The sequence below is a fragment of the Falco naumanni genome, chromosome 2, assembly GCF_017639655.2.
Source record: "Falco naumanni isolate bFalNau1 chromosome 2, bFalNau1.pat, whole genome shotgun sequence".
NCBI classification, from domain to species: domain Eukaryota; kingdom Metazoa; phylum Chordata; class Aves; order Falconiformes; family Falconidae; genus Falco; species Falco naumanni.
In genome coordinates, this window is record NC_054055.1 from 81,272,777 (window position 1) to 81,294,897 (window position 22,121).

Genomic DNA, 22,121 nt, shown 5'->3' on the forward strand with positions numbered 1-22,121 from the left:
TCCAGCTCAGGGGTCTGAGTACCCAGAGGGCAAATGGTCTTGCTATCAAAGACTGAGGCAAAAGCATTTGGTACCTCAGCCTTTTCCTCAGCCTTTGTCAGTATGTTTCCCTCTGGATCCAATAAAGGGTGGAGTATATCCTTAGTGCTCCTTTTGCTGCTAATGTATTTATAAAAACATTTAAAATTTTCTTTTATGGCAGCAGCCAGCCTGAGTTCTAACTGGGTTTTTTGTTCTAATTTTCTCCCTGCATAACCTCATGACATCCTTATAGTCCTCCTTAGTTGCTTGCTCCTTCTTGAAAAAGTAGTGAACTCTCCTTTTTTCCCTGAGTTGCAGCCAAAGCTCTCTGTTCAGCCAGGCTGGTGTTCTCCCCTGCCGGCTTGTCTTTCAGCACTTGGGGATGGCTGGCTCCTGCATCCTGAAGATTTCCTTCTTGAAGAATGCCCAGCCTTCCTAGACCCCTCTGCCCTTCAGGACTGCCTTCCAAGGGATTCTTGTCAACCAAACTCCTCAACAGGCCAAAGCCAGCCCTATGGAAGCCCAAGGTGGCATTTCTGCTGACCCCCCTCCTCAATTCTCCGAGAATCAAAAACCATCATTTCATGATCATGATTAAAGGATCCTGCTGAATTTTTTGAGATATATGCTTCAGTATTTAAAGTTTGAACTGGAATAGCCCCCTCAAAAGTGAATAACAGCATTTTTTCAATTGAAGGGCTTTACCAGAAGCCCTGTGAACATTTATGTGATGTCTCTGTGTAGCCCAGGGCATGAGCTGGCTACAGCCCCCCGTGGCAGGTGCCAGCGGGCTCCAGCCTCTGTGCCAGCCAGTTCGAGCTGTGGCAAGTGGAGACCTCCTGAGCATGGGGGCCAGCACCAGTGAGGTGCCTTCAGGGCCAGACCAAGCCCCTGGGGAAGGCTGCTCTTGCCATGTCACTGACATCTTCGTGCAGCTGTGCAGGGACTGGGGAAAAGGGCGAGGGGTCCAGCAGGGGATATGCAGAGAATAAGATGGCCAGTGAGCAAGAACCGCATTTCACAGAAAGAAAAACAAAAAGAAGGATTTCGACACTTGTTCCCCACCCCATGCCAGAGCAAGAACTCAGTTTTGGATGGCCCCAACATTGGAGGGAGGAGAAGGGAGCAAGGGAAAGGGCATGGGGTAAACATGGAGAAAGCCGGAGAGGAGTGCCTCGGCAGCAGGCAGCTTGGGCTGGGGTAGTGCCAGCATGCCTGTCATATGTGAGGAGCACTTAATCCTTAGCATAGCTATTCATTTCCTCACTGTTTAAAAAAATACATGTATTTACAGGACGTCTCAGGGAAGGGAAGTTCTGTGAATCAGTGTCTGACTATTAGCGGCTGACCCAGAGGAAGGCATTAGCAAGTTGGAGCACCCCTTTCATGTCTGGTCCCCAGGCGCCCTGTTAGCTGTGTGCCATTAGAGCTAACCTCACCCGACTTTGCATCACTGTCCTGTTGACATAGCACTAGTAATGTCTCTCATGGACGTAAGCTCACCTTGGGGGCCTTCTCTTCCTGCCTTGAAACTCTTCTTTCAAGGTCCTCAGTTTGCTGAAGTGTAAAATCTTCCAGCTTCATGATAAGAAATTCTTCAAAAGAAGGTACTTTCTCTCTGCCTGCACCACACTATCCTTCAACCTTCTTGCAGCAACCGAGTTCCTATCCTAAGGTCCCTTTGATCATATCATTGCTCTGCAGAGCACCCCAAAACAGATACTGCCACTTCCCAAGAACTACGGATTGCTGAAGGAAACCTTGAAGCTGCTGATGTCCTGCTAGGTGTTAAAGAGGCACTCCTTTACCCCCTCAAGCTGCCATCAGGTTCCGCAGCGCTTCTCCCAGGCTGAAAGGTCACCTCTGATTTCAGCCTCTGTCAATGAGGTCTTTCCTGAACACCACAGCCCTGGCCCCAGGCCAGGGAGAGGTGGTGTTCAGGCAGCGCAGCTGCTGCTGTGGCTTCCCTGAGTTCCTCATCCCTACAAGGAGGGAAACCCTCAGAGGAGAAGGGCCATTTGGAGCCCTTGTGAATTAGGCAAGTCCTAAGTTTTCTGGATGGCATCTTCCAAACTGCCAGCCAAAGGCATCCCCAGGAGGTGAGGACCAGCAGCTCAGCCCAGCCTGCGGAAGCATGTCCACAGGGTAAGGTGATATTTGGGTCTGTGGAAGTGATAGAGAAACTTCACAATTCAAGTGGTTTCTGGTGAGAATTAGGCACCCAGAGGCACATTTGTAAAGACACCCAGAAGGGTTTTCAAAAGATCCCAATCTTCCTATGCATTTATTTCAATGGAAGATGGGGACAAAGGGGCTTCCCAAAGCCCCACTGCTCCACACCCCCCTCTCCCCCACCACCTGGAGCTCATTGCACATCTGGCCTTTGAGAGCCACTGGCATCACCCACCCACCAGTAGGCTTTCAGCTTTCAGCCCTGAAGGCTGCGGCTCCTCCACCACCACCATCAGCTCTCTGCGCTAGCATATCACCTGGCAGGACCAAGCTGAGCGTGATCAGTGGCGCTCACACAGTTGTCTCTCCATTGAATTAGCCACAACACATGGCCCGGTGTCTGTGCAGCTCTACCCTGTCACCCTGGCCTTGTGCCAGCTTCAGGAGGACGTGTAGCACCAGATCTAGCATGAAAATAGCTTTAATAATGTTAACCCATCCAAAACTATGTTGTCTGGTGAATAAAAAGCAGCAAGGGGATTCAAAATAGCTCATGTTTTGTGCTATATGTTTGCAATGGATTTGGGTCAGTGCTAAGTGCCCTGAAAGTTGATTTACTGTTTCACTGAGCCACGGCCTCTGCTACTTGGGAAATTTCAATAACATTTCCAGAAGTACCTAAGTGTTCCTGATAAATCTGACTGCCAAAAATTAATATCCCTCATTTCCTCTTTTTCCTCCCACTTTCTCCACTTATTCCCATAATTGTTTCAGGAGCAAAGAATTGATGTCAGTGCCACGAATAGCTCTGAATTCATTTGCTTACAGCTTTGGGCAGGGAGAATTTTTTTTTTTTTTGTCTCATTGGAAGGGTTGATTGAATTGATTCTCTCCTCCTCCTTTCTTGCACCTATGCCTGGCCTCTGCCTCCCTGCACTAGCATTCCAAGGCTCCCCCTTCAGCTGCTCTCATAATGGAGGCATCACTACTGAGTCATCCCTTCACATTCAGTTCCTTGCTAATCCACCTCTTGTTGTTTCCTTAACAAGAGCTGTTCACTTCCTCCTCACATCCATCCCCAGCGGTTTGGTTTGGGCATTTCCACCCTCTGTCATTCCTGTTACCTTCTCTCTGAATTTTCTCTCTCCTTGCTCTGGAGTCTGCATTATTGAAGATGGTGCTCACCCTTTTCCCCTACCTGCTGTCTATTTGAATGCCTTCCTCAAATGTCCTCCCAAGCCTCTGGCCTTCGCCCCCAGCCCTGCCATGGAAGCAGCTACCTTATACTCATCTTTACAGACACTGTGGATGCAGCAGGGATGGGCTTGGCAACCTTCCATTTTGATACTTCTCCATGGGAAATAGCCTTCTTTCCCTGTTCTGTTTTTGCATTTTTTCCTCTGCTTTGGCCACTAGAGTCCTGAGACCTCCTCCTTGTTCTCCTCCTCCTCCTCTTTCAGAGGCAGCTCCAAAGGAAGGGGGCCTGGCCACCCTCAGAGGCTGGCAGTGCAAGGTCAAAGCCTCTCCAAAAGTTCCTCTGTGCCTTGGGCTGTTGAGGTTAACTCAGGAGACAGCTGTAAGCAGACCTTACCTGCTCAAGGTGTGGGAATGGGGAAAGGAGACCATTCCCTCCTTGGTGCTCCCAGACACGCTGCTCAGGTCTGCAGGCAGCTGCCTCCCTTCTCTCCAGCAAGGCAGCTGAGATAGGGCAAAACCCACTGCCCCTAACACCACAGTGCAATCAGAAGAATTATTTCCAACTTTATATATGCTATTCAGCACATTGCAACAACTCTATGGGCAAGCTGCTTGTACTTAACCAAAAACCTTGGTTTTCCCACCTCTCCCAGAAAGGAGAGGACACCACAGCCCTTCAGTATTCTGGGTCCTTCCCCCTCCCCTCCTCTTCCTACAGCCCTCTGCTTGTGAGCCCATCTGTAGTGTTGAGGACCCTGAGGGTTTCTTCCTCAAGCTGCCTCTGCTCAAGTGTCTGGGAGCTCAGAAATACCTGGGATGAGTGTCACAGAAGGAGGGAATCATACCAAGTGTCTTTCAGAGAGGATCTGGGGCTTCTTTGCAGAGCTTGAGTCCCCACATCAGAAGCTGGTTGTTATTATCAGAGATGAAACACACTTCAGAGGAGGCAGCTGCAGACAGAGACAGTGACTGATAGCCAGCAGCTACAACACAGGAGGCTGCATGCTTTTTCACATCAGGGTCAGGAGCTATCATACCATGTCCTCAGGGAACAACTGAGACCACCATCAAGATCAGACCTTTTCTTGTCCAAGCAGCAGCCCTCCAGCACAGTTAAAGCCTCCAGAGTGGGAGAGATGCCTTGTGCAGGAGCACATCAAAACAGGCTGTCACACCATTCAACTTGTACCAGCATCCTCATGGTTGTCATCGAAGTCCAATGTGCAAAATGGAGGTAGAAGACAGATAGGGAACAGGATGCACCCCTCTTCCAGCTCATACAAATAATTTTATTTCAGAGGTATATGAATACAGTCTGTGTAGCAAGGACATCAACTGGCAAAACTCAGTCACCCAAGTGAACAGGAAAGTTATAGGATGTTTTGCCAACAACAAAAAAAGGAGGAAAAACTAGGTTCCAGTGCCAACAAATAATTCAGCCGGTAACAACAACAACCTTTCAGCAGCTTGCTGGCTATTCAGTAGCTTTTGGTGCCATTTTTACTAGCCTTATAGGATGGAGATTATATGATCCTATCCAGGTAACACCGTTAAACCAGAAAAAGATACTACAGCCAAACAGCCTTTTCTGTGGCTTAATTATATGGCCTTGATCCAAACTCCACTGAAGTCAACAAGAATCCTTGCCACTGACTTTAAAGACTTTGTCTGACTGAATACTCCCAGCAGGGCTTTAATATGAAGAAAGACTGAAGTTTAAGCTGCAAAATACACGATATAATATGTACAGCAGGAAAGCTGCTGACATACTTCCATGGCATAGGCAACTGTAATTGACAGGAAAAAGGAGATTCTGACCTAAAGGGAGAGCTTTAGGGTTTGCATCTTCATTTTCTATTTATGGACTTAAATAATGTTTTGGGATTTACATCAATAAACCAGTGCATAACTATAAAATGTACACTGTCAGAGGGCCAAAATGCATGTCTGTGCATCTGGGAGAGGTAGAATACATTGACACCCAGAGCTTGTTTTCTTACTGTGCCAAATATTGACTAGGTTGATTTGAATGGAAACACATCCGTGGGCTTCAGAAGGATAGTGACTTAGCTCATTCTCTGGAAAGGGCTGACACCGTGGAAGAAGCACTATTGCACATTCTGAACTGACTGTTTTGCAGAGTTCTTTTTATAGATGCTTCTTGTTTATAAGCAAAAGTACTTACATTAACATTGCAAAACCTAATAGTTTAAAGTTTTTACATTTTAAGGGCACATTAACTTGAAAGAGCAGCCAAGTTTGTTGACTAAAATGATTTACACAACTCTAAGGCCAACAAGTATTTCTCAATGTCTCATCAGCAGCTCAAGGGAAAGCAGAAGCTAAAAATTCCACAGCTCAACAAACAGTTGTGTTTTCCTGCTGTTGATAAGTACATCATGTTTCTTTGCAAATAAAAGACTGTCAGGAGTTGCTTTAAGAAAAAAAACCCATAACCAACAAACCAACTAGAAATAAATGATTAAATTACAGGAATAATTTCTAAGTACATACTGTCCTCTTTACCCCCTTACATTTCCCACATATAACTCCACTACAACAGCCCCAGCAACTCATCTGCAATACACCCAGGATTCCCTAATTCCTTCACTCAGCTGCTGGCTGGACAAGAGGTAACCCCTAATGTAGGGGTTTCAATGCAACAGCCCTTTGCTTGGCAGGGACAGGAAAGCCCAGGTGCCAGTAAACTCCATTTACACAGGCTGATCATCCAAGGCACCCAGGCTGCCTGAGAGATGCTGAATGTCCTCCATCAGCAAATATTTTGATGAGGTGAGCATGTTCAGCATCACACAGACACGGTAAGCACCTCACAGGGGCCAGCCCTAAGAGCACAAGCCTACACATGGCCATGGGGCCTTATGCGTAATTCTAGTTTGCAGGTGCACCCCCTGATCTGTCAAGTTGCAATAGGAATAGGTCCCCATCAAAGGTTGTCATTGATTAAGAGCTCAGGATTTCTACACAGCATACCAAAGGGAAGTGTCCAGGCACCTTGAAAAGGAAGCACTATAAAGTAGAGATGGTTCCTTAATAAAGCAGGCAACGGAGTGCTAAAAAGAGCAGCTGGAAACTGAACTCAGGAAAACATTATGCTACCAGACATCTAATACTGAAAGCAATCGGTCAAGGGGCTCATTACAAAGGCATATCATGCAATCCCTGTTACTTCGTGCCTTTACATCTAGACTGGCAAAATTTTCGTAAGAGACACTGTTCAACCAAAAGCTGTTGTGCTTGATTTTAGGAACTGGAAGACAAAAGTCAAAGTTCTCCATTGTACAAAGGTCAAGCAAAGTGATCACAAAGGATTTAAAAACGTTGAAGACTATGAACGCAATAATTTAAAAGATTTGAAAAGTTTTTATCTCTGTCAAAAATGTGAGAGAAGCAGAATGGGAGAGTGTGCTCTGCAGCTGGACTGCAGGCAGGGAAAATATCAAGAAGCACTAAACTGCTCTGTCTGGTTTGGTAATTTCTATGGCCATGGTTGCCAAACAACAGACTTCATCACTGATGGGTTGGCTCCAGCAGGCCTAGTGAAGCATGAACATGGCCAGCTTTCACAGCTACAGAAAAAGATGAGAACCAGTGTTTTATGTCATCCAGTCATTTAAAACATAAATGTGTCCTAGTGTAGGCATGCAAAGTACTTGCCTTACTTCCTCTGCTGTTGCAGTAAAAATGGTCAAACTGCTGAACGTCACATTTGAGGCATACATCTTCTATCGTATACAGCCTGTCTTTTCTCTTGGTTTTCCTTCTTTTCTCTGTAAGGTAGCAAGAAAGCTTCACCATAAGCAGACAGACATCTTGCTGACTTGATTCTCACTCAGGTCCTTACCATGCATACTTACTACACAGATCTAGTCTGCCATAAGACGATGGTTGCTCTTTTGCCTGTGATATGATCATTTGCAAGAAATTGCCTTACATGGAGCAGACAATGAGCCTGTTACCTAGAAAAGTTTTCTGATAATTACATTCTGTCACCCAGAGCCAAAATGATATAACATCTGTGCTCGCTGTCTGAGACCCGTTTTTCCTGAGCATTTGGTGAACGTTGCAAGACAGAGTGGGAAAACACCACTTTGAGTAACATTGGCAGTATCTCCATGGTGCAGGGAGAAGTCCATGAGCTGAACTCTTTACATAAACACCAATAGGGAATAAGTCAGTACTCTCAAAATTGGTATGTCACCTTATTTCAACATCAAACTAAAGCTTGATGTGAAAGTTCAGTCAGAGCTGAATCTGGCTCCATGATTTAGAGTGTTTATTTAACTTAAGAGACAGCATGATAGTAAAATATCTCAGATATCTCTTTAATCTGGATAGTTTATACCCAAAATTACATTTAACTGTTGGAGGATGGGAAGGACAGAGAGTCACAATTTGGACTTGGTTTTATTGAGTGCATTGGGTACTGCCTCTTGGAAGCCAGTCCTGGGGAACAAGACCTAGAGAGTGGCTCCAGATCGGGGATGAACTCTGGCCTTGGAGGCCTTAGGAGAGGAGCAGAGAGGGAAAACACATCTGTACAGAAGGGCAAAGGCACTTGGGATTTCCCCCCCAAATGTATGCTACAGGGCAAGAGGCTCAAATGAGAAAGGCACAGGCCAAACCTGGCACATGAGACAGCTCGACTGAGCCTGCCTCCCCGGGAGGAGACGGGAATCACTCCACAGGCGACACACACTGCCGGCACTGCTCAGCTTCCTCCCCTGCTCCCTCACTCCGTGCCGAAGGGCACCTTGCATCTCCTCTGCAAGGGATACAGCCCAAAACCCAGAGGCCAAGCTTCAAAACTGAGAGAACGTCCTTTACTGCAGGCTGTGAAACGAGGTCCTGCCACCGCAGCTGGCAGAACTGACCCCTGCTTCCAGGGAGGCTGCTGAGGGGCTGGCTGGGCATGGGGGGCACTGAACACACCCAGGGCATTCAGCATCTGGGTATTGAGACACACACAGCCCCTGAGGTAAATGTTGCTGTTATTTTGGATTCATTAATGACTGGGGTGAAAGCTGCTTCTGTAAGAATTATATCCAAATCATTTTCAGTTCGGGGGGCAGCAAACGAAATCTCAACAATTTGCAAATTTCCCCTCTGGGACACAGCTATGCATTGGGATTTTTAAATACAAATTTCCACATTATCTATAATATAAACATATATTTACACACATTATTTATACATATAGAAAACTCAAAATTTTGACGTTTAAAAAAGACATTTAAGTGCAGTAGAAAGTTCTCCCACTTCCCTTCAGGCAGGGCACCGAAATGCCTCTTATGGCCAGATGGTATTCCCTGCCTTTCTCTGCAGATGTCCCGACAAAGCAGTGGAGGTTTGTGCTTGCTCAAGAGCTGGAGCCCCTCGGGAACTGCCAAGGAACTCCTCATGTAGGCTTAGCAGGGGATGGACCTGCCATGGGTGAAACCGGGTGAAGCAAGGCCAGATGACCCCCGAGGGCAGGAGTGCTCCTGTGTTTTGCACAAAAAAAAGTGAGGCTGTTATTCAGAGGGTGCTGCAGCTGAAGCACTTGGGTGCAGTATCAGGGTTGTCACGTCTCAAAACTGCCACGGGTCCCGACACAGATCTGCTGTGGGGGGCACAGGCACAATGGTATGCTTGGACCAAACCCACATCCACCCACCACTGCCACGTCGAATGGTTCGGTTCATTGGGATGGTGACAAGACCTAGTGAGGCCTGAGGCTCTGCTTTATCTGTTTGCTTGGTCTTAGCCATAGCCAAGTTCTCCTCCAGGACACCGTGACCAATATCTTGTCTAATGGCTCTCCCTGAAAAGCCAGGATTTTCTGCATCCTGAAAACAGCCCTTGCCAGACAGTCTAGGAGGCAGACCCGAGTGATTCAGAGAGCAAATGCCAGAGAGGGGATGATTTCACGACATTATTGAACACACATTCAACAGATAAGCCTAACAGCAGGGACCCTGTCTGCAGGCTGACTCCCAGCAATCAGCCACTACTGGAGCTCCTGTCATTCAACTGCACTGCTGCAAATGCGTGAATAAATAAATACTCTCCCATAGCATTTGTGCAATAAGCAGAATATTAGCATGTGGCTCTTGAGACGACCTTTATCAAAGGAAGCAGCATTTTTACTGGATAAACTTATCTAAAAATAAATGATTATCACTCATGTATACATAGAAATACCAAGGGCAAGATACGACTTTCTATAATGTGAAATGACTCATTTTCCCCCTGAAGTTTTAGTGAGTGTCAAAGATACGTACTTCTAAGAGTGAATCACTCCAAATGGCCACTGGGTAACTGGCTGAGTTTGAACTAATCTTGGGGAGGAAAGTTGACGTAAGGGCCAAGGGCCGTGGTACTTGGAATGCATTGGCTATTTGCAGGGCAAGGATGGCAGACATCAGCACTCAGTTGTCACTAGTAAATCTCAGATTGCTTTGACAGGTGGCAGATCGTGAGACGTGAATGGCTGCAGCTTCCAGGGGAACACTTCTTTTCATGGAAAGTGGGATGAGGCCAAGGGAACAGCCCGTTTTTCTTCTTTATATGTATGTGCATGCATGCACACACAAATGCATACAGAGCTGTAAAAAACAAAGCACCTCTTTTATGGATCTGTAAACTAACTTGAGCCCTCATTTATACTTGTTAGCTCAACCCCAAAGTAAAAGCTCAAGCATATCTGGATTGCCAGCCTCCAGAACAAGCCCAGAAAAGTTCTGGTGAGTTATCAACAAACTTCGTAAGCATGAGAGAATTCAACAGCTCTGCAGATATTCACAGGGGAGCGTGGAGCCTCCTCTCGCTGGGTGCAAACCTCTCCTGGGACAATCAATGACCACAGTATGATGCCTGACATGGTGTTTTTTTCAGTTATCCCAGTGAGGTTTGTTCTCTGTGTCATTTCCAGGTGTCCATGTCAGCATGGGCACTGATCAACACCCCAGGAGACTGCACGAGTCCTGGGGAGGGTGGACCACCTGCCTTCCTGGATGCAGCCAGTCTGGCCAGCATATTAGTTGTGACAGCACCAGGGGAAGAGCTTTCTTCTCTCTTCCCAGTGGCATAGATGGAAATTGAGGGTGGCAGGACTGAGCAGGCATGGCTACAGTGTGCTAATTGGGAACACAACAAATTCCTGACTCAGGAGTGCCTCCCCCCGGGACACAGGCATTACATGTACATAAATATCAGCCTCACATTGGAGACATGTCCCAAGGAGGGAAGTGAAAGAAGCAAGCCATGACTTTACAGAATAGCTCACAGCTTTTTGCTTTTCTTCCCTCCCCCCCCACCTTTTAAACAGTGATTAGAGCAGCCTGGCTGCTGAGGAGGGAAGGAGCCCCAGAAAGCTCTGTCCTTCAGAGGAACTTGGCAGCCTCCGTAAGCAATGTAAGTATAACTGTACTTGGCGATAACACATGCCAGCCACGCAACATGCCACACAGTTCAAATGGGCTGAAGCAACAATGCACTGATGCCTCAGAAAGAGCTGCACATGCAAACTCATATTCTACCATCCACTATGTATAGCCCCCAGCATACAGCCCAGTGCCTGATGCGTGTGCAGGTTCGTTACACTCAAGTGAACTCAGTTGCTGAACCAGGGTCCCACACAGGCTTCACACCTTGCTAAGGGACTGGCTGTCTTTTATTTTCCACTCCCAGAGGGAGAAGTCAACACAACTTGCCCTGCATTTTATAGAGAAGTTCATGAAAACTAGTTATACTGGGGTACAAGTTCTGCTGTGGGCTATAAGAAAAAAATGAAAATCAAACCAAACCAATTCAAGACAAACTTGTTGTGAAAAAATGCTTCCTCAGAGGACAGAACTGTTAGGCAACAGGTCTTTCAAACAACAGGATAAACCTCTTTTGACTAACACAGTCTGCCAGAAAGGATGAAATCCTTCCAGGATTTTGAAAATGAGAGGGAAATACAGATATTTCCAGTACTGCCACAGAGCTTTTGTGTGACCTTGGAACAGTGGTTTAACCCCTGCTTTGAACCATAATTTCTCCCTTCCTCCAAAGGCAGAGAGATGACAGGAACACCTGCAGTTCCTCCCACTCTGTAAGGGCAACGGTAAGTCTTACCACACTGGACAGGTAGGGATTTTAAGCACATGAATTATTTGCTGTAAACATGCTTTTCCACTTTGCAAATTATTCACATACCTACTTGGATGGCTATAAATTTGTTCATGGTTATTAAACAAGAGGGGGATGCAGCTGTACTTTATCTTGTATGCAAACTCTTTGTACAACAAGGATGGAGTCAGCCCTTGTCCTGCTGCAAGAGCTGTGCAGCTGCACAGCCTCAGCCAGCTGCTGCTAGGGGAGGGAAAAGGGTTGGGATCTCTTAGGCCAGGCTCACACACCTCACACAGGAGTGAAACAGAAGTGCAAACCACCCTTTTTTTTTCTTCTTTTTTTCTTTTTTTCTTTTTTTCTTTTTTTTTTGCTTCCATGGAGTTATTCAGTTGCACTTCCCAGTCCCATGGCACCTGATAGCCAAAGTCACAAAGAAATGCCAAAGTAACCCTATGAACCCTTCCAAATATTGATATATTTGCGTGTTACCTTCTTGAGAACAGTCTCAAAAAAACATACAAACTCCTCAAGTAAGCGGAGTCCTCAATAGGTAGTAACTCATGGTTTGTAACAAAATCAAGCTTTCTGTGTCCTTTTTGGAAGGATTTAAACAGCTCTGCTCTTACAGTGGTGCAACTTATCTAGAGGGAAAGATACTGTATAAAAACACACACGAGCTGGTTTCAAATCTCACTGCACCTGGGCTCTCCTCTGTGATTTCTGACAAACCAGGTAAGCATTAACTACGGTATCCATTTTCCACCAGAGGATATTCAAAGGACTGTTACACCAATGACTAAGAAGAGCTCATAAACTACACAGACGAGATCTATAACCATTTGCACAGGTGAGGCAGCAGACTTCAACATAACATGCTTATTTAACAGAGTCAGTTTTTTTCTCATGTAAAAGGCAATAGTTGATACCTGAAGAAGAGATTCTTGCATGAAAAAAATTGTTATGTGTATTCCATTTTCAGTGCCTGAGATTCTCCTTCAGAGAATAATTAAGTATTCAATATATGGTCTAAAACAGCCAGGAAAGAGATTGAAAACACAGAAAATTGAAAGGAAATTATTTCAAACTGGAGTGCTCTGACTCTGAAAACTAAGTTATAAATGCTTTTGAGAACCTGCATTTATTACTTGCAATAAATAATTTTTCTTCCAAACATGCCTTTGTGTGAGAGACAGATTAGCAGTGCAAGTGGAGCATATTTCTGCTGTGCAGAAGTTACTTATTTTAGAATAATGGACGTCACAAATTGGCCCTGCATAGCAACACTCATTGGAAAAAGATCACAGTTCCACTTAACACAAAAGTGCAATCTTGAAGGCCATTGAAACTGAAGTCTCTTCACAGGGCAAACACTGAAGTAGCTCCTCATTTGCGTAAAGCCAGACAATTGCTCCACTTCCATACACAAAAAATTGCTTAGATATCTGCTATGCATGGGGAAAGGCTCATTAATCACATTACAGCAAGTGAACATCCCAAGGTTAAATCCTCCTGCTATGGAGTACTTCAGTGTTTTATAAAGTCATCTGAATGGGATTTATATCTGCAAATCTTCACCGTGCAGTGAAGATACGGAGCTTACCTTTAAACTCGAGGCACTTCTTCTTCCCTCTAAGAAAAGCACCATTCTGAAAAACAAATTTAGATACATACAGTTTGATTCTCCACTACATTAAGCCTGTTTTACAGCTGTGTCACTGCAGTGAAAATTAATGGAACGGCACTGGTGAATAAAAACAACGTAATGACAACTAACTAGCCCAGGCTTTTTAAGAGGCTGTTCGTGTAGCCGTTCCCTCAGGTTTTCAAGTTCATTTTGCTAGCTGCTGTGTGGCAGGAGGATGTAGGAAAAGAAGACTGTGAGATGGCAAACCTTTCCACCCTTGTTTGCTTGTTTTGTGGCATTCCTGTCTTTCTGCCTTTGCATCATAACTCTGCTTTCCTTCAAGGAAAAGAAAACAATGAGACCTAGGTTTATCCACACTAAGTGAGCTGCCTTTCCTTTGAGCTTTTTCTGTGAGAAGCAATTATACCTGAATTTGTTCCAGTGCTTCTTACTGCCTGGGAGGATGGCTGGGAGCATGGGCTGCAAGCCAGCGTAGCTCTAAATGGGACCAAGGGAACAGTGCTGATTTACACCCACAGAGGTTCTGTCTCATGAGGTCTGCTATCAGGCATGTTATTTCACTTCTGGAGTCTCCACTGGCAGCCACAAAGTTTCCCGTCAGAAGCCGGCCAAAACTGCTCAAGATCTTGCAAACTACTTCAAAGTCACCTTGAAAGCGCTTGTGAGCAAAAAGAGGGCAGCTCCTCTGCTTGTCACCGATCACATGCGTCCTTCCCAGTGACCACTGTCTCCCACCCAGCCCACATCAGCTCTCGCCACACTCCTCCAGGATGCCTTGCATGGGGCCGAATCCAGCCTCACCACTCCGTCCCAGACAGAGCCAGCTGATAAGGCACGTGTGCTGGGGTTTCTCTTCATTCATCTTACCAAAAGCTGCCCCTCATGGCTGGGGTCCAGACACAGGAAGTCTGAGTTGGTGTTTCAATTTGCTACAGACTCCCTGCATGACAATTAGGGAAGACAGCTGAGCCCCCTCTGTCCCAGTTGCCTGTCTCCGATGCCAACACCCCAGCTTCTCCCCTCATCCACCCTCTGACCTCTGCATCAGCTTTTGGGGACAGAGGTTTTTTTACATGGTCCCCCCCGGCCCCAGACCTGCTCCATCCCACTTCACTGCATGAAATTCCATTCAGAGCTTAAAAAGTAAAGGTGGGTTGGATACCCGTGCCTGCGTTCGCTTTCTCAGAGCAGACGCTTTTCCAGAGTTGGGACATAATGAGGCCAAGTGGCCGGAGAGCAGGCTGGGTGCTGGGACTCTGCTCAGTGTCGACAAGCCTAGTTGCTGGCTGCAGAGGAGGTTGGCACAAGACAGCTGGCAGCAAAGAATAATCCAAGTCAGGGGAGCAGTGGAGCAAAAGAAGGTGTGTATGAGCACAAACTTGCTTAAAAGGGGGGGGGGCTACACCTGGGGCCATGACTCTGGAGAACTGAGAAGGGAAAGGAGATAGGACAACTGAGCAAAATCCTGGGGAAGAGTCAAGAGCCATGGAGGCACAGAGCAGCACAACACACCAGCTTGAATTTTTCACACCTCTCTGATTTAGCCAAGAAATGTTATTCCTCTTAAGCACTTTGTATCACATGGCTGCAGTGTTCTTTCACCCAGGACAAAGTGCTCTAAACTCAGATTTGCCACCTCCCTGGACACATGGCCCCACAGCTGAGGCTGTGTCCATGCTGGAGACAGCCCTGGGGAAGGGGGAGCAAGGGATCGCTGTGCAGCAGGGTGGCTCTTTGATCACATCTCCAACAGGCGCTGCTTCAGCTGCAATGTATATGTGTAACTGGCAGAGCTACGTCGCCCTTCATTAGATAAACAACTGATTCAAAGGCCACACAGCTGTCATATCACCCGTCCCATTCCTGGGGTCAGACTGTTTTAATTTTAGCAGCCCCACATACCTTCAGGGCTACTTACAAGGTTAGAAATGGGAGGTTTCCAAGTGAAAGCCATGGGTAGCCAGACCCACCCAGAGCTTCTTTATTCTGGAAGTGACGTAGCTAGCCAGACACCAGCAACTGGAAGACACAGGCAGCTCCATGAGGTGGCTACAAGTCATCTGCCTGGGGTTTCTGATTTGATTTCCCTTTTTCCGGAGGTGAAAGTGCCATGACTTCCAGTAAAATGACAGAGCACAAAGATGAATTGCAGGGATGCAGCCAGTGACAGAGTAATGAACGAGGTAGGGAGGAAACTCTGCCTGGAGGTCCCTTCTGCTAATCTGCAGCTGTATGAATTACTCTAGATAACATGCACACACTGTCCGCTGACAACAAGGTGGGCTTGAGATTTTCTGCAATGTCCAGCAAAGTGTGAGGTTCAGCACTAGTTTGTGGGGATGTGGGGCCAGGTAAAGGAATGAGGTAAGTGACATATCAGAAATAAAACAAGGTAAAAAGTTAGCTTCGTCACTGATGTAGCCAGAAGGAAACACGGGTAAACACAGCTCACCTATTTCTAATTCAGACACTTCCCTCCTTCATGTATGAGGAAGCAGCCAGACAAGTGAGTTTACCCACCTCTTTCCTTACCAGCTCCCACCAAGCCACACCGTATTACAGTTAGTTGAACAGCCAGCTCTAGCACTGTCCTTTAAAGCACTATAGAATCCTTTGTAACCCCCCTGTAAATAGAAGAGCCTTCTGCCCGAAGGACAGGCAGCTGGAGACACCCAGCTATGTCCATCACAGCGTACCAAACATACCCAGGTCTGTCCTCTGGCACGAAGGCCAGCCAGCATGAGACGCTGCACTTCCAGGCTATTGAACTTTCTTATCTGCCAAAACAGGGCAGTTTCATCTCAAATGTCTACCAAGAAAGGTCTCCAGGCCCTGCTGGCTTCCAACCCATGCCTGGGAAACATCTGAAGGACCGGACCACAGACCTGCTTCAAACATCCTCACAATTTAACAGTATAGATGACTCAGTCTTAATGTCTGGGAATGTGCCCTGGCACTACTTAATTAAGTAGCAGAGAAGTAGCTTGAGGTGCTGAAGTACTGGAACTCCAGCTAAAACCAGGGGACGGTTTCAGGCAGCCACTGGCAGCTAACCCTTCAGTGGTCCAAGCTGAGCACCAGCATGGGCAGCAACAAGAACAAAGCAGCTTTCTACACCCTCTTTGTTGTGATTTACTCACTCGAGTAACAGAAGATGTATCAACATCACTGCCCCAGAACATGTCCTGGATGTCTCTTACCTCCTACCAGAGAATGATGTGGGAGTGAAACATCCTTTCTCTCATCCCCACTGGACCTAACTCCCACACAAAGGAAACTTGAGAGCACATGCTGAGCTAGACCCATGCCACAGCTTGTGGAAAATGTAGGTGCAGCTGCAGCAATCCCGAAGAAGAACTGGGAAACATCCTAAGAGCTCTACTTCTCAGCCTTTTGCTCCAGCTTTCTGGACAGTCATCTTCTGTGGCTAGGTTATGGAATCAACCCTGAGCTTAATTGCACAAATGACAGCATGCAACTTGCTAATTAATGACAGACATGTCAATCTGCTTGCATGGAGCTGCACACATACCGTGCATTTTTAACATTGCTTACTAAACAGTGATGATGAAATGTGATAAAGAATGCCAAATGTTTAGCACTGATACAATGCCCAGACAGGTTTGAGTGCCTTTGGCAGACAGGGGAGAGGGTGAGCTCCTTTTCTTTGCCACCACAATAACCCGGCGGTCTCACTAGAATCGTATCTGCAAGATCTCAGAACTAAGCAGGATGTCCTGTTCATAAATCAAATCCCAGCAGACCTCTCCCTCGACAGGCTTTTCCCTTCCTGGACTGGACTTTCTGGAAACTTAACATTTAAGATTCTAATCCTGCAAACATTTGTACACATTTTCCTACCTAGAGGCACCATTATTGAAGTTAAATCTATGCATGAATGTTGACAGGATGGGCCCGTGCTTAGGAAGAGATTTTGTATTGTTCCTTTTCAACAAGTTACCTATTTCTAAACAAGTATCTGTATTTTTCCACATGACCTCAGAACTCTGGGGCAAAAAGAGAACTGTGTACACCCACCGAGTGACATTATAATCAGTTGTCTTAGCAGCCTTGCCCTACACCAGATTTGGGATGTGCCCTATGGAGTACCTCAGATATTGCTCAAGTCTGTTGCACTTCCCTCCCTATTATTTAGGCAATAATAGCTGATGGGGAGGGTATTTCCTGAGAGTCATCTGGAGAAAATGAGGTCTCTGCCTTAGGCCCGTAATTCAGCAAGGAATGTACCGCCAGGAAGTCAGTCCCACCCTGTCCCCCTGTGCTGGGCCCATCGCTGTTACAGCAAGCTGGGAAGTGGCTGCTCGGTTTGGGGTTTTCAGGTGTAAAAAATCCATCAGACCTACATTTGTGTTTTATTCAGTGACCTGCTTCCCAGATTTCCAGGGAGACTGGTGATTTTGGAGACACAGAAGGCTGCTCCATTTCCAAAGGGAAATTTTGCCCCAAAGGATCAATGAATCGTGGGATGCCAGGCTGCAAAAAGGGAGATACACAATAGACAGTATATGCGATAGACAATATATGCAATATACAATAGACAAGATACACAATCAATATATGATTGCTGTCACGTGTCATGTATTGATTGCTACGGCCTTCAAAGGACACACAGGAAGGCTTCACAAGCAGCAGGGGACTCCACTCTGCATTTGAAAAATCTCTTCTTTATATATGGGCAAATTTACTGATCCACCTACACACCTGGAGCCACAGCTCTGAGCCATTAGCTGCCATCCATAAGCTGGGCTTATGGCTGCACTGAATTCCCGGAAAGCTGCACAGCAATCGGAGCACACAGAGGAATCTGCACAACTATTTTATACCAGCGTTTCTTTAAACTGATGTGTTCTTTGCTTTTCATAGAACCGTTTCTTGCTTAAAATTGTTACGACAGCAGGGCTCATTCTTCTCAGCAGTTATATATATATATATATATGTATATATATATACGCACACATACACATTAATATAGTTATATAGGTATACATATTCTTTTTTCCTAACAGAGAAATAAAAATATAAAAACCACAGGGATTTTGAAAACCTTGTATTCAAACCTGGAAAAATGCCAGTAGTGGATGTGCTGGGGAGAGTTTCGTTAGCTTTATTAATGCGAACTGTGAGAAAATATTTTTTCAGATCTGTACCTGTACTACTACAAAGACTAGCACAGCTCTGGCAGCCTGCAGAACTCATTGCCACAGGACAACAACGTGTTCACAGGCTGGGTAGGATTGATGTGGAGTATTTGGAGCCACGGGGTATTCTCCGGAGTTACTTGCTGCTGCTGCAAATCAGCACACTTCTACCTTTACCAGAGTGCTGTTGCCCTCAGCTGAGGTTTTAACTGCAAAGGTTCCTGTGGACATAATAACACCAGGACTAACAGGCTATGGTTTCGCAATCAAAGCCATCACCAGCATCACCGGCTCAGGCAATTAACATTGCCCTCCTTTCTTGCCCTCTCTTAATCCCCTCAACACTACCTAGCACCGTTGTCTGTGGGGCCATGTTTTGAAATGGCACAGGGGACTGGATCCAGCAGAAAAGTAATTAAAACAAAAACACAACAAAGAGTCTTTGGGTTTTGACTTAGCTCAGGTGTCCCACCTGCTTGACAGTGCTGGCCAAAAGCAGGTGGGCAGCCCAACAGAAGGCAGGTGAGCCCCAGCATGAGGCAGAGGTGCAGAGCTGATGGCATCCACCGCTGAAGGCAGCAGTGCTGCCAAAGATGCGACTGTGCAAAAGCACAGCCTGGCTGAGCTCCCCCTGGCTCTCCATGAACAGGGCAACGACTTACGATGCCTCTCCTGAATGCCCTTCCAGCCTACAACCACCTGTGTTTCAGGGATTTCCAGCGCCAGCTGCAGTGTCTATAACCTTTCCAGTGACACTCAGTCGATTTTCCCCCCCAAAACTCGGAGCTGCTCCACCACCAGGCCACGGGATGGGATCACCCTGCCATGTGATGGAGGAGGGCCCAGGTATGGAGCATGTGTCTCCTGGCAGGACTCAACAAGGCCCTGCTGAGGGCAACACAGCACGGACCATGGGTCAGGCTGACCCCTCACATCGGGGGTGATGGTAGGGGTTGTTATGGGGCAGGAGTGACACCACAGTGCCTTCTCCTGCCAGAGCATGAGGCAGTGGCCAAGGAACGTCTGGCAAAGGCCAAGGGGCCAGCTCTTGCTTCAGAGTACAGATCAGAGCAAACAGTGGGGCTCAAGAACTGTCCCATCCCTCTCCTCCTCCTATGAAACGTACCTATTCCCCAGTCTTTCAGCAATTTTCTTGAGAGCATCTGGCGGTGTTCCCTGCTGGAGATGGGATTCTGGATTATGAGTTGTGATTTTGCCCAATATAGCTGCCGCTGCCTTTGCACAGTCCCTGCCACAGTGGTAACCTGCCTGCGGAAGACACAGTCCTTGCTGGTTTTTTAGTGCTGATCAACTACACATTTTGGGCAGGAATGTCTGGATTACTGCTGATGTGAGTTATGGCAGAGTGTCAGGCCATTAAGCATCCAGAAGGTTTCGACATCTTGCACCTGCCACTTGGACAGCAAATCCTGGCATTTCGCATTTCCACCAGACAAAATTTTAAGCCCTTTACAGAAGCTGAATTTGCAAAGACACCAAATCCTCTAGCATAACAAAACTGGCATCATTTCTACATTCATTTTAGTTTGTCTCTCTTTATTTGAAATTGCATCTACACCCTAGCGTGGCTGAAACTCTGGATGTACAAATCAATTGAAACTGAGTCACCAGGCTTGATAAAAGCAAACAGACGTCATCATGATGGGAGTGAAGTCCCACTTCAGGCCTCTACTGCCCTGCTGGGTTACAAGATCAATTAAAGGAATGTATAACAGTGTAATGAATGAAGTAACCATTGAACACGTTGCTAATATTTAAAGAAACCTGGCCAAAAAGAAAAACTAGCTAGCAGACTAATGTTTACATTGCAAAATAGAAATTTACAGTGTTAACTTTCTCCAGCACGAACAAATAAATATATTAAGCAAGCAAAAAATATGCACGTACTTTCAGCAAACACTGACATCTTCTTACATTGTGGAAATTCTTGTCATGCTTAACCCAAGTGTGACACAATGCCTTGTAATAATTACCCATTACTGAAGCTTATCTGGGTTTGCAGATAGCTTGGTGTTCTTGTAGCATATAAAGAAATGTGTATTTCTCTCCATTTATCTTGGACACCAAGCGTTTTTAATCCACCCGCCACTGTAGGAGGCCCAACTGCCTGTATACTCAGCATAAACCAAGAAACACTTGGGTGCTTTGAATGGCTCACTTGGGGCTACAGTCAGTCTCTGGAGAGCTGGCTAATCTGTCAGCTCAGATGCCTGAAGTAGGACAGGGTGAATATTTACTAAATCTCCACCTCAGAAGCTGAGGGTCTGGTCTCCCACTTACAGTTTACCAAAGGGAAAGCCACTGTGAGTGACTTCCCACAAATCTTCCAAAAATCACTCAAGAGAGAAGTCAGGTTTCTTTTAAATCTGTGAATCTGTGCTGCCCACAAGCAGATGCTCCAGCACTTCTGGAGAGTGTATCCTGCGCTGAGAATGGGGAGAGGAAGGGTAGATGGTGACAGAGAGGACAAAGCCTCTTCTCTGGGGAACTGGAACACAATACCATGACCTGCTTGCACACACGCGGGGAAAAGCAGAAGAGGTCTTAAGACCACCTTCATGGACCGTTAGGAGTGTGTCAGTGCCCCCATCTGCTTTCATGGTGGGGACACCCTACCTAGTTGGAATGGACCAATATGGGCCACAGGAGAAGGTTTTACTGACAAAATCAGGCCGTGCACTGAAGTTGTGGTGACATCAGTATTCTGATCTTCAGAGATCCTCTTCAAGGGCAGCTGGAAGACCACCTAAAGGGAAGCCTTTTTCTAGGCTAAATAAAAATGTATCAGTGACCACAAAATAATCAGGGCAAAACATCAGGCAGATGCTGATGTTCCAGCAGCGGTTGGGCTGGGTGGCCTCTCCCCATCACACCACATAGCAAATGCACCCTGCAAGGCAGAGCTGCTGTGGGGACACAGGAGGGCAAGGGGCTTACAGACTCCTCACATTCCTCTTGTTCCCCCAGTCTAATCCCTAGCAAAGTGAGTATCTATGCGCATTTTTACCGATTTTCCCATCCTAATGCCCATTTGTGTCCACGGGTTCAGGCTTGCCTCCACAAGCAAAACCACTGGCAAACCTGGAAGTCAGTTTGAAGTGTAATTATTGAGGAAACAGACCTGATTCAAGTGATAAAGGTTGTGCCTGTTTCTGCTTTTTTTCATTCAGGAAGCATTTGCATCAGGTCACACTAGTGGGCCTCTGTCTTTTCTACTGATACGGAGAAGGGATAACACTTCCCACTCACCCCAATTCCTTTTATTGGGAATAGCAGCTAAAAAGTATTATTTACCCTCAGAGCAAAAAACACAGTTATCAAATCTCAGCAGCAGAACCTGAAGTCCTTCAGTTATGCCTTGAGCACTGGTCTGTAGTCTGAGAATTTAAGGATTGTTGAAGAAGTCAAACAACAGATGCATGGGGAGCAATGAGGAGATGGGGAACAAAGCAGAGAAGATAAACAACCATGTTATACTCTTTTGACTTCCATCAGATCCACATTTTCAAGCCACAGAATGTAATCTTCATGCTGTCTCTAGACGTAAGTGTAAGTGCTCTTCAGGAGCTACTTTCGGTGTTAAACAAATATGACATTTACAGATTGTTTTCTCTCAGTATTTATTTGTTATGTCCTGAGCTAATGACCTTAAAAATTGCTCTCTCTGATGGCATTAGTGCGAGATGATTTCCAAAAAGCATGAAATTGCAATAAACTGTCAAGTTTGCACAGGTGCGTTAGAGATTAAGAGATCAGCCACAGAGCCATTAAGATCTATGGCAAAACGC

The 22,121-nt window shown here is 46.2% G+C and overlaps 1 long non-coding RNA gene across 1 annotated transcript in view; it reads right to left on the bottom strand.

Moving 5' to 3' along the window:
• Window positions 1–17,658, bottom strand: part of LOC121084067 — a 34,424-nt gene extending 16,766 nt beyond the window's left edge. Inside the window, exons 1-2 of the long non-coding RNA XR_005826567.1 lie at window positions 17,518–17,658; window positions 13,109–13,154 (exon numbers count right to left, since the gene is read on the bottom strand). This is a non-coding gene — a long non-coding RNA (uncharacterized LOC121084067). The remainder of the gene's footprint in view (window positions 1–13,108; window positions 13,155–17,517) is intronic.
• Window positions 17,659–22,121: the final 4,463 nt, after the last annotated feature.